This window comes from Natator depressus, chromosome 1, assembly GCF_965152275.1.
Source record: "Natator depressus isolate rNatDep1 chromosome 1, rNatDep2.hap1, whole genome shotgun sequence".
NCBI classification, from domain to species: domain Eukaryota; kingdom Metazoa; phylum Chordata; order Testudines; family Cheloniidae; genus Natator; species Natator depressus.
Window position 1 is genome coordinate 345621198 of NC_134234.1, and position 12863 is coordinate 345634060.

Consider the following 12863-nt stretch of genomic DNA (forward strand, 5'->3'; position numbering starts at 1 on the left):
TTTTGAAGACACAAAACTGCAATCCTGGTCTTAAAAAGGTGAACTTTATTTAAAAAAAAAAACTCTAAAACCTCAGGCTACTGCTAGATTTAAAAAGAGCAAATACTAAAATTAAGAAGCAAGAATAGCTTTCTTGAGGTCCCGCTTAAAGCTTACAAGCAAAACAAAAGCACCTGGGGTTACCACAGAGGAGTCCACAAGACATAAAGAAATAAAAGAGATAAACCTCATCGCGTCTCCCGAGACATTTCCTGATCTGCTTCCATACTTGGGGTTCCAAATGAGTAGTTTCTAGGTATGATCTGAGGATTTTTCATACCTGGCCCAAGCTCTTACAGCATAGTTCCAGCCCTGTCTCTGCTCTCCGGGAGAACAACACAGACAGACAAAGGGGACGTTTTTTTCCAAATTTTAAAACGTTCTAGCCTTCCCATTGGCTCTTTTGGTCAGGTGCCCACTCCCTTCCTTCTACCGATAGACTTTCTACCCATTTACAGGTAAAGCAAATAGAGAACAGCTACTAAGAGGGATTTTATAGCTAACTGGCTGGGTGTCCATAAAAGGGAGCTCCTCCCCTGCCATTCATTTATCACAACCCTAAAATAAAATTGGGGGTGAGATTATTCAGAGCTCCCTAAGGAATCTGAATGTCCAAATTCCAACTAAAATCAACAGGATCTAGTGTCTAAAATGCATGTCTTGCTCTGAAAATCCAGACCTTGATTTCTCAACCATGAAGAAATCAACACCTGCAACTCGATAAGAGAAAACAATGGAAAAACCCCCAAACTCTTCCCACTGTTCGGAATCACAGAGTGTCTGTGCAAGATTCACTCCTAAATTAAAAGGATCACTGGCACCTCATCTGAACAGTTATGGAGAGAGCGACTTGAATAGGATTTTCTAGTTCTCAGAGGAGAATAAGTTAAAGTGGTTAGAAGACCCCTGACTGATGAGTATTTTTAGACAGTTTTTTACGCCGCCAGAGGACTTGAGACGTCCTTTGTTCCTGAAGGCCTAATTGGTTAAAAAGAAAACTTTGCATAACTCCTTCAAATGATGTAATTTTTTCCCTCTGTGTTTTTGAGGATTATTTTCTTCCTAACTCCACGTGGGGTGAGGGGCACATTATACCCTGCAGCTGCCTTTCTTCTGAAAACTTTATGGGCCAGCTACATTGCTGGGATCATTCTACTGACTTCACTGATGCTGCCCTGGGCTATTCAGAAGCCCTGAATGGGAACTGTCCAAAGCAATTCAGGAGCAGTGGTGAGCAGGGGGTGAGTAATCACTGTGACTGGTTTTATTGCTGACTCTGCCACTCGCTCCCTGGGTAACCTTCACCTCAGTGTGCTTGTTCATCTCCACATCAACCAGCTCTCACAGTGATATTATGCTCGATGATCGGAGGCTTCCGCAAATCAAAGGACTTCAAAGCACTGCAGGCTCATTAGAGTTGTGTGTGTGCACAGGGCTGTATTATTTTAATAGTCATAATTTTTGTGGGATTCGAGGACCCCAAGTTATGGATTAGGATTCAAGAGTTCTCACAACAATTTTTTTGGTGGCCTTTCACAAACCCATCTCTCTGTCCCTGCCTCCCAGAACCCTTCACCGAGAGCCTGCCCTGGGGATGGTGGGTTGGGAACTCGCTGGCTGCCCGCAGAGTCCCAGGCTCCCCGTGTCCCATCCAGACGGGAGCAGGAGAGCGGCCCTGTGACCAAATCCCGCAGCCACCTCCACCGACAAGAGCTGCCTCATGTGCCGTGCACACCGGCCCCACATGTCTCCAGGGCCTCTGCCTGCAACCCCAAGGAGGTTGAAAGATGCAAGACGCCAACCACTGCTGGTGATGCCACTGCAAACACCAATGCCACGCATCTCGCTACCTTTGGTAACAGGTACTCAGCAGCAACAGGTGGGAGCTGCCAGGAGGGGCTGCTGCTTTGCACCCCCACAATCCCCGCTCATGCTTTTGAGGCTGACATAGCTGCAAAAAAATCCGCTGAATTAAATGAACTTTACAAATCCATGTTAAGGTTTCTGATGGCATGCCAATAGTCAGTGGATGATTCCGAGCTTCTGAATTTGGGGCTCTTTCATTTTCATTCAATAAAGTTTGCATTTCCCTCTCTTTAGTAAACATTCCTTTGCAAAGCTCAAGAGGCAGAAATTGAGCTAATGGACGTCAGTACAGCTCCATAGACTTCAATGACGTTCTGTGCCTTACAACTGAGGAAAGGCGTTTAATGTTGCTCGGGTTAGAAGAAATCCTGGTGGGAGTGTATTTTCCACTTTAAAAATCATTCTAATTCCGTCTGAAAAGCTTTGTGTGGGAGACGGGTCTTGCAGAACGCCCTAGGTAAGTCAGAATTGTAATTAATCCCATCTCATCCCACAGCAATGTGACCTTTGGAGAAGTTCTGCTTAACTCTGTCAATCTTGTACTTCTTCCTTTTCCTTATTAGCTGAAGTCTCTCACAAGACCCAGTTCTCTTGGTTTCCCTATAAGTTGGATCTGAGCACCAGGGGGTAGAGGTGCCGAGAATGCACACAGCGATACACCCTGTACAAGGTTTCTCTATCCCGGCCAAGATAAAATGCATTCCTTCAACTGGAAGTTGATGGAACTGTTCCCTTTTACACGGGTTCAGTATCTACCCTGAAACTTTAAAATATATATAAAAGGGAAATGCAAAGGTACATTGAACAAAAGTCAAAAAGCCCCCATTTCAAAGGTTAGGAATCACAAACTGACCACTGGAGTGACATCTGACACCTTGACATACATTTTTAAAGTGAATCTAATCTTCAGTGTTGGAACATCTCATCCCAGTAAAAAATTATTACTACTTTAGTAATGCATCTCTTTGGATGTATACAATCTAATGAGTGTTTGTGAAGTGCTTTGAAATCCTGAGATCACAGGAAGACTCAGACAATCCACCCTGAAAGTTACAATTATACCTATTCGCCATGGAGGTAAAGGGAGGCACATTCAGGTGAAGGTCAGTCAGGGAGCGATTGGCAGAGTCAGAAAAAAATCCCAATAGTTGGGACGACTCATGCCAAACACTAACCTGTATCTTCTGATCCCTACTGGATGCAAACAGTTTGTAACCAGACATGATACTAACATTTATCTTGTAACAAAGCGTAACACGGATCAACCTAGACCTCAGCCTGTAGTAAGAGGAGTCGGAAGTATTGGGCTGTATTTCTGTAACTTTCCCCCTGTGACCTTCACCTCAACGTACCTCTGTTTCTAGGCCTATCAAACACAGAGAATCAAGGTGTTAAGACTGGAAGTTCTTAAACATCCTCAGAACTCCAGAGGTCAAAGCGCCTCACAAACTCTCACTGGTGTTTCACATACGCAAAGGGTTGTATTCTTAGAATATTAATAAATTGTTGTTGGGATAAGACACCTCTTTGCACTGAGTCAAACAGTCACTTCAAACAAAATGGAGGCCAAGGTCTCTCATGTCATTCCCAAAATCAGGTCATGATTTAAGGACACACAATTTGGGGCTATTTCATTTTCTTTCAAATGTAGTTTTGATTTTGGCATTTTTAAACAACCATACGGGGTAGAACGGCCCAATCCAGTGGCTTCAGCAACATGTGCGTTAGGCAGTGCCCTGACTCCAAAGTGGTGATCAGACCCTCACCAGGAGTCGTGACCCTCCCAGGACCAATTCTCCACAATTTCCCTCAGCAGAGCCAAGTGGGACCATAGGAGCCCCTGGCATCAACGCCGGTTTCAGGGGCTCATTACTTTTGGAGGGATTTTTTTATTGGAAAATGAAGGTGCTCTCTTCGGGTAAATTACCAACCAAAGCAAGACACTTCTGCCCTCTTCCCTGGATATCGAACCCAGCCTTGGGGATATCTTTTACACTTTGAACAACATGCTGGTTCAGGCAGGAATGTTTTCTGCAACATGCCCTTTGTCTTCTCAGACATTATGTCAAATATCATCCCAAAGCCATCTCCCCCTTCACCAAGAATGCATCATTTTAATCTCTCCTGGGCTTCCCGCTGGGCTCACTCAACTGCACTGTCGAACAAGACTTCAATTCCTTGGCTGCTCATGGACGGAGACCTTCATTATAATGGCAGCACCTATAAAATCTCTGGAATGATACGAGAAATGCAGTTGGCCCGTACAATTCTAAGATGAAAGACAGCTGAAGAGTGCAAAGTGCGTGTCACACCCTCTGAGGCTCAGATTAGCCCAATAATCACCAACGCTGAGGAAAATAGCTCCATCCAAAGGAGGACTTGCAAAGGAAATCAAGTTTGTTTGGTAACTAATTAGGACCTCCTCCACAAACAGCATCTCAGATCCTCCAGGCAGTCCTAGGAACGGTATAAAAGCACTCACGATTCAGATTTCTTCTAAACACTTCTCCAGACTTCATCTCCTCAGTGAACTGGGTAAGTCCAATTCCACTCAATCTCCTTCTAACCACAGAGGTATCACAATAGGGCCTCTTTTCATTGAAGACGGAATCTTGCATGTGCTCACTGTGATTTTTGTCAGGGATCAGGGGGTTCTTCCATAACTATCTTGAGTAGTGATTCAGTTGCAGGCGCTCGTAGATTGATGATCTGAAGCTAAAGGAGGGACTTTAAGAGCAACACATGCAATTCAGAAACATATTTCCTATTAACTGGAAGAAGAATTAGGGCATTGAAATCTTTTCAGTAACTTTGGAAAGTCCCTTAACATTTTTCACTTTGCTGGATTAGGAAGAAATTTCCCAAGGTTAGTCCAGAAAGGGCCAATTCAGTGGTTTTCTACATTCCTCTATTAAGCAGCTGTGACCCCTCACTACTGAGGACAAGAGAATGGATTAAGATGACAAGAGGTGTGATCCAGGCTAGCAATTCCTATGTTCTCCTGAGCAGAAATACCCATACCCCATATGGTGTAATTTAGTGCCACTCTGTGGAAGTCAGTGGAACTGAACCCATTAAACCCCAGCTGAGGAGTTTCTCTGTAGTGAATTGTTTGGAGAAAAGAAAAGTTTCTGCTTCTTGTTTCGGCAAGTATTGGAGACTCCCAAAGTTTGGAAAACAAAGATACACACTGTGATACCAGACTGAACAGGTTTGCATGCAGAGGTTAAATCCTCAAAGGAAACAATCTGATTACCATGATCCCAGACATCTTCTCTTTCACAAATGTCTAAAATGGACCCAGAATCCCAGGTGTCCAGCACAGAAATAGTTACACTTATTCTAGTCAGCATTTTTCAGACAAAGTCTTTTTGAGAGGATCAAAGGGGCCTGAGGGAGGGAAGTTTAGTGCGAGTGGACAAGAGGCATAGAAAGAGAAAATAGGAACAAATACATGACCACACAAAAAGAGATTAAGGCCACTTCTCCTCTCTCTCTCGGGCCCCATGCAGACCTTGCTGCAATAGTAACCGAGCTTTGAAACCTTTCTTCCACCTGCACTTGCAACTTCTCTTTACTCTAGTCCCTGTTTTGTGTTCCAGGTTTACCTCCATCCCAGAAAGATGACTTTCTCCAGCCTGTGCTATCCAGAATGCGGGGTGGCCCGACCCAGTCCAGTCACTGGCAGCTGCAACGAGCCCTGCGTTAGGCAGTGCCCTGACTCCGAAGTGGTGATCAGACCCTCCCCGGTTGTTGTGACCCTCCCCGGACCAATTCTCAGCAATTTCCCTCAGCAGAGCGAAGTGGCAGCCGTAGGAGCACCTGTGGTCGGAGCTGGTTTGGGAGGCTCATTCGGTTTGGGGGGACTGTACGGCTATGGAGGCCGTTATGGAGGGCTGTATGGTTTAGGGAGATATGGTAGTTATGGGGGCCTTTACGGTTATGGGGGATTATTGGGCCATGGGGGATACTGCGGTTACCCGGGCCTTTACGGTTACGGGGGATTATTGGGCCATGGGGGATACTGCGGTTACCCGGACCTTTATGGTTATGGGGGATTATGGGGATACGGAGGATATGGACGTAGGTATCTTGGTGGATATTGTGGGCCATGTTAAACCCAGCAGGAACATCCGTGGAAGAAGGAAGAACCGGAAATGAACAGCAAGATACAGATTCACCCCGGATCTTTTGGGCATGGCTTTCAGAAGTACTGTGCAAATATGGCTCCACCTGAGGGAGCTTTGTGTGCTCAGCACCTTGGTCTGATAGCCATGCTGCATTTCCAATGTTACGCTTTAGGACTCTTTTTGCTAGTGCTTTCCCAGCCATGTGCTGATTCTCGCTTTCACATGTGGACTCATTCTGAATTACACGCAAGCTATTTACACTAAGCCCGCAGTCTGAAGGAAACAAGGGCCTTAAGATAGGCATCATTTACATTCATTATCACTATAAGTCCCTTTACAAGGGGAAAAAGAGACCTTGCTGTCAAGGAGAATTAGGCCCCATATCTTCTATCCTTTCCATCAATACGTATCTTTAGCGCCTCACTTTGACCTTTGCTATGGCTGATGTATAATGGAGAAGCTGTGTAGTCCTCTGCTTCTATTTTGCTTTGTCTCATTTCCCACCGACTGGGGTAAAACAAAGAACTTAAAATGGTTACAGAGGGGACTTCTTTGTTAACCTCTGCAGCTGCAACAAAGCACAAAGAACATGTTGTCTGAAATGCAAACCACTGAGGCCTGTGATTGGTCGCAGGCCTTCTTGAAACTCTGGAAATACATTCTTTCTGCTCTGTACTATTTCTTCCTGTAACTGTGTACTGCCAATTGCATTTGCATTAAAAACTCTGCTGCATCATAATATCGGTCTTCTGGTTCTCCTTGTTCCGCCCTCCTTGCTTAAAAATTCCATCAGACAAAATTCCTTCCTGTGGAATCGGGGCCACTGGTCACATCTCAAATTGCAATTTTCAAAGCCCTGAAGTGAAAGAAGAATCGTGCTCTTGGAGTGGTTGAAAGCATTCTGCAGGCCCTAAGCACCAGTGTGGAGTTTCTCCTTGCATTACCTGCTTAAGCAAAGAGTCTTTTCCTGCAAAGACTTAGACAGATTGTCTTTGGTTTCAAGAAGGCCAATCACATGGTTCACGCTAAGAGTTTGTGGGAGTCTTTGCAGGACAGCGACCCAGGTTTTCCTAAGCTTGAGTGAGGAATGTAATGAGTTCTGTGCAACTCTCAGCTTCTCTCCTTGGTCAGGGGGATTAAGATAACAAAAGGCTTGTCATTAAATTAAATTAAGGATGATCCTGAAAGCATTGCCCGGCAACTCAGTTAAAAGATGGGAAACAAAAGGTTGGAATAAAGGGCCTATTTTCAGAATGGAGAGAAGTAAATAAAGTAGTGGTGTCCCCCAGGGGCCTGTATTCAAATCAGCATTGTTCAACATATTCAGCAATGATCTAGAAAAAGGGGTAAACAGTGAGGTGGCATAATTTGCAGATGATACAAAATTACTCAACTGGGTGACTTGGCAACAAAATGGCAGATGACATTCAATGTTCAATGCAAATAACGCACATGACAAAATATAATCCCAACGATACATACAAAATGATGGGGTCTAAATTAGCTGTTATCCCTCAAGAAAGAGATTTTGAAGTCCTTTGCCGTACTCTGAAAGCACTATGCTTCCAGAGTACTGCAAATTTATGAGAATCCTTCTCACTGTGCCTGTATCATCCTGAACTGCGGAATTATCTTTCTCCAGCTTCAGAAGATTTACAAATTATCCCCAGTCACCAGTGGTACAGGTGCAACTGAGTAATGCCGCTGTCCTTAACGTGTATCTAGACCATACCAGGGAACTAGATGTAAATAAGATTGCTGACCGTTTCATCCAGAAAGCTAAAGTGAGACATAATGTCTTTCAACTGGGACGTTAGTGAAGACAGCTTGTAGGTGATTGCAATCATTTGAATATACTGCAAATCATGAGAACATAATTATGTCGTTCTAACAATTTAATTAAAATTGTAAAGATACCAATGATAGACACATATTCTCGAACTAGAAAATGAAAGAAGTGTATAATTATGCTGAAAATAGTCTACCCCCAAAATTGGCCAGCCTCCCCCGCCCCAAAACACACACACCTCTTCGAGAGAACCCACTGGCAAAAAGAAAAGTCAGCCCTTACGCTTGACACAACCTTTGAATTTCGCAGTGCTGGAGATGAGATGACAACATTTAGGGCAATGGGGTAGAAATAGTTCAGCTTCATATTGGAATTTTGAATTTCATTGCACCAAGAAAACTCAGTTAAATTAATCTTCTCATGCTTTCCCTTCATGTGTTTATCAACTGGTCAGCAGCCATGTCCATTCCTTGGTCAAATAACACATCCAAAAGTTGATTTCACAAGGATGATGCTAACACACTTGACTGAGTCCGTTCTGCCCATATAGACAAATTACGCTATGTCCCTGCTGTGATGGATAAGGTCATAGAAACCGCTTTGGGACTGCCACCTGATTTGCTGAGACTACCTCGAAGCCAGGCTTCCCTGGCAGCTTTGGACTTGAGTACCTTGCCTGGTTGTGCCAGACACACTAGCCTGCTACAAACACAGACCCAGGTCTGAACCACGTCCCCCAAAAGCTTCAGGCTTAACTGAAAACAGCTTAAGAAGTGCTCCTAGAGTGATCAGATAGCAAGTGTGAAAGATTGGGACGGGGGTAGGGAGTAATAGGTGCCGAAAATGAAAAAGCCCCAAAAATCAGGACTGTCCCTATAAAATCGGGACATCTGCTCACCCTAAGTGCTCCTGTCTCCAGCACCCAGATACCCAGTTCCCAATGAGATACAAAGCCCAAATAAATCCGTTTTACTCTACAGAAAGCTTATACAGGGTAAACTCACAAATTGTTCGTCATCTATAACACTGATAGAGAGATATGCACAGCTGTTTGCTCCCCCGGGTATTAATTACTTGCTCTGGATTAATTAATAAGTAAAAAGTGATTTTATTAAATATAAAAAGTAGGATTTAAGTGGTTCCAAGTAAGAACAGACAGAACAAAGTAAGTTACCAAGCAAAATAAAATAAAACATGCAAGTCTAAGCCTAACAAACTAGGAAACTAAATGCAGGTAAATCTTGCCCTCAGAGGTGTTCCAATAAGCTTCTTTTACAGACTAGACTTCCTCCTACTCTGGTTCCAGTAATCACTCACCCCCCGAAGTTACTCTCCTTTGTTCCGGTTTCTTTCAGGCATCTCTTTGGGGTGGAGAGGCTATCTCTTGAGCCAGCTGAAGACAAAATGGAGGGGTTTCCCACGGCCTTATATAGTCTTTCTCTTGGGTGGAAACCCCTGGTGTTCTCCTGTGCAGAATCACAGATACAAGATGGAGTTTTGGAATCACATGGGCAAGTCACATGTCCATGCATGACTCAGTTCTTTACAGGCCGACGCCATTCTTTACATGTTAGTTTGAACGTTCACAGGAAAACTCAGATGTGGATTGGCGTCTCTGAAGGTCCATTGTTAATGAAGTACTCCCAATTACTTAACTAACCCCTTCATGCTATGTTGACCAAATCTGCCTTATGTGCTTCTGTCAAGGTTCCTCCCCCACTCTGAACGCTAGGGTACAGATGTGGGGACCTGCATGAAAACCTCCTAAGCTTATCTTTACCAGCTTAGGTCAAAAACTTCCCCAAGGTACAAAATATTCCACCCTTTGTCCTTGGATTGGCCGCTACCACCACCAAACAAATACTGGTTACTGGGGAAGAGCTGTTTGGAAACGTCTTTCCCCCCAAAAATACTCCCCAAAACCTTGCACCCCACTTCCTAGACAAGGTTTGGTAAAAAGCCTCACCAATTTGCCTAGGTGACTACAGACCCAGACCCTTGGATCTTAAGAACAATGACCAATCCTCCCAACACTTGCACCCCCCCTTTCCTGGGAAATGTTGGATAAAAAACCTCACCAATTTGCATAGGTGACCACAGACCCAAACCCTTGTATCTGAGAACAATGAAAAAGCATTCAGTTTTCTTACAAGAAGACTTTTAATAGAAATAGGAGTAAATAGAAGTAAAGAAATCCCCTCTGTAAAATCAGGATGGTAGATACCTTACAGGGTGATTAGATTCAAAACGTAGAGAACCCCTCTAGGCAAAACCTTAAGTTACAAAAAAGATACACAGACAGAAATAGTTATTCTATTCAGTACAATTCTTTTCTCAGCCATTTAAAGAAATCATAATCTAACACATACCTAGCTAGATTACTTACTAAAAGTTCTAAGACTCCATTCCTGGTCTATCCCCGACAAAAGCAGCATATAGACAGAAACACAGACCCTTTGTTTCTCTCCCTCCTCCCAGCTTTTGAAAGTATCTTGTCTCCTCATTGGTCATTTTGGTCAGGTGCCAGCGAGGTTACCTTTAGCTTCTTAACCCTTTACAGGTAAGAGGATTTTTCCTCTGGCCAGGAGGGATTTTAAAGGGGTTTACCCTTCCCTTTATATTTATGACAGCTTCCTAGAGCAAACACTTTAAATACAAGCATAGAGCCAATGCTCATAACTTCAGATATAAAAATTGTACATGACTACGAACAGGAGGAATACATTCACTAGAACATAATGTTTGCAAAGATATGTTACATGGCATGTCTAGCATAAAACATATTCCAGATATGTCAGATTTACACTCATAAACATATTTCTATAAAGCATTATGGGGTGCAACATCACAAACGTCATCTGCAGAAGTCAGGTATCTTATGTGTGATATCAAGAGATTCATGCCCAGACCATTCATTCCATACAAGAATCACATGGTTTTTGAGGTAACTGTGACTCACTGCACTCCATATTATCGGTCTTGTCTAAAATCCCCTGGATGTACCATGGCTTGATATTGCAGGAATTGCAGATCAAAAGATTACACTTCCCACTACATTGTTCGCCAACATTTTTGTGGCTCTCGCTTCCCAGAAGATGAACATTTTCCACGAATCAAATTTTTCATTTGACAACACAAAAGTAAAAATTTACCCAGACCTTCCTGCCTGTTTAAGGACATCATACAATACTCAGGTCGGGAGGAGAGATTTAGCCATCTAGCCAAAGGTTTTGTGTAAGAGCAATACAGCTCTAGTCTTCAATATCAGACCTTACCCATGGACCCCTCCTTGGAAAGAAAGAGCATAGGCATTTCTACAGAAGATCAGGCCTCTCTCCCACAGTGGTCAGTACCAGATGCTTCACAGGGAGGTGCAAGACACCCAGCAGAACACCTTACGGCCCCTGCTTCATTTGCACGTTACAATCTGGTGTAAAACCCATCGTGTAGTTGAGAATCAGGCCCACTCGGCTGATAATAGGCGAACCCCATAGCCAGGAAGAAATTAGACAAAACCGATCAAGAGTAACATGGCAAACATTAGGACTGTCCGCAGAGGTGCTGATGAAATGCAGCTCTCTCATTATTTCACACTGAGTTCGGTGAACTCAACACTTCTCAAAGTCACACCTAGGCACTCAGAGATCAATCTGTATTGTGCCATTCATTTCCTGGTTATTCCTTTTCCCTTGGATATGCCTGCTGGTTTTAACATGGCCCACAGTTTCCATTAAGGTACCGATGACCCCATCACAATCCCCCCAACCCTCTTTTCCCCAACAACCATATGGGCCATGTTATAAGGCAGTGAGGGAGGTGAGGAGAAGTTATCCTTCCTTGCACAGTCTCTGTTGTCTCCCAGTCTCAGTGATTAATCAGGGGGCAAAGGTGGGGGGGGAGCCCGGGCCTACTCTCTACTCCGGGCTCCAGCCCAGGAACCCTATTAGTATCAGCTATGGAAGCTGACCTTTTAGAAACATGACATGTACAATTCCCTGGGCTACTTCCCCCACACAGCAGCCCTTACTTCCTCAAGCTCTACTTCACCCTTACCTCAGGGGCTCCTTCCTTGTGCCTGATATGGTGTGTACTACTCAGTCTCTCCAACAGCACAACTTCCTCCCACAGCTCCTGACATGCACACCCACCTGACTAACTGGGAGGCTTTTAACTCGTTTCAGCCAGCCCCTGATTGGCTTCAGGTGTCCCAATCAACCTAGCATTCTCCCTGCCTTCTGGAAAGTTCTTAATTGGCCCCAGGTGTCTTAATTGACCTGGAGCAGCTTCCATTTCACTTATCCTGTTACCAGGGATTTGTTTAGCCTGGAGCTAATATATCTATCTCCCACTACTTTTCTATAGCCATCTGGCCTTGTCCCGCCACACCATATAATCTCCCATAACCACTGGGACACCGGTTACAATATAATCCTCCATCACTTTATAAGCCTCTATCAGCACATGTGCCCACATCACCACCTCCAATGTCAGCTGCACCCGAGGAGTCCGCTCTGCTTTCCTGAGGGAAAGAGCTGAGAATGGCTCCTGGGAAGGTCATTACCAGGGACAATCGGTGGGGGAGGGGGCAGGAGGGTCAAATTTAGACACTCATAAATTTTTTCCCGTTTTATAAGTTTTGCCACTTGTTTTTATGTGCAACCCTGTCGGACACACTCTCTCAGCTTACAGCTGCAAATTTAAGGAAATAAGAGATGTGATTTCGTAAGTGACATAATTTTTTTGTTAACTGATATAGATTTTCTCATATTAAACAATTTAAAATGTTCATAAATATTAATAAAAATACACTGGTTCTGATGGCACAAGATTAGACCGTGATGAACATGTCCTCTCAGATCAGCTGATTATATAAACAAACCACAACTAGTGGCTGGTGCTGGACCAAGTGCATCTGGAAAGGTAGAGAATTGTTACATTTTAGTGTCTTTATAGTTTTACGTCTACTTGCCTAAGGAATTGTTGTTGTGTGAGAATTCCTCATTATTATCTTCATATGGTAGCTAAGAGAGGTGACTGGT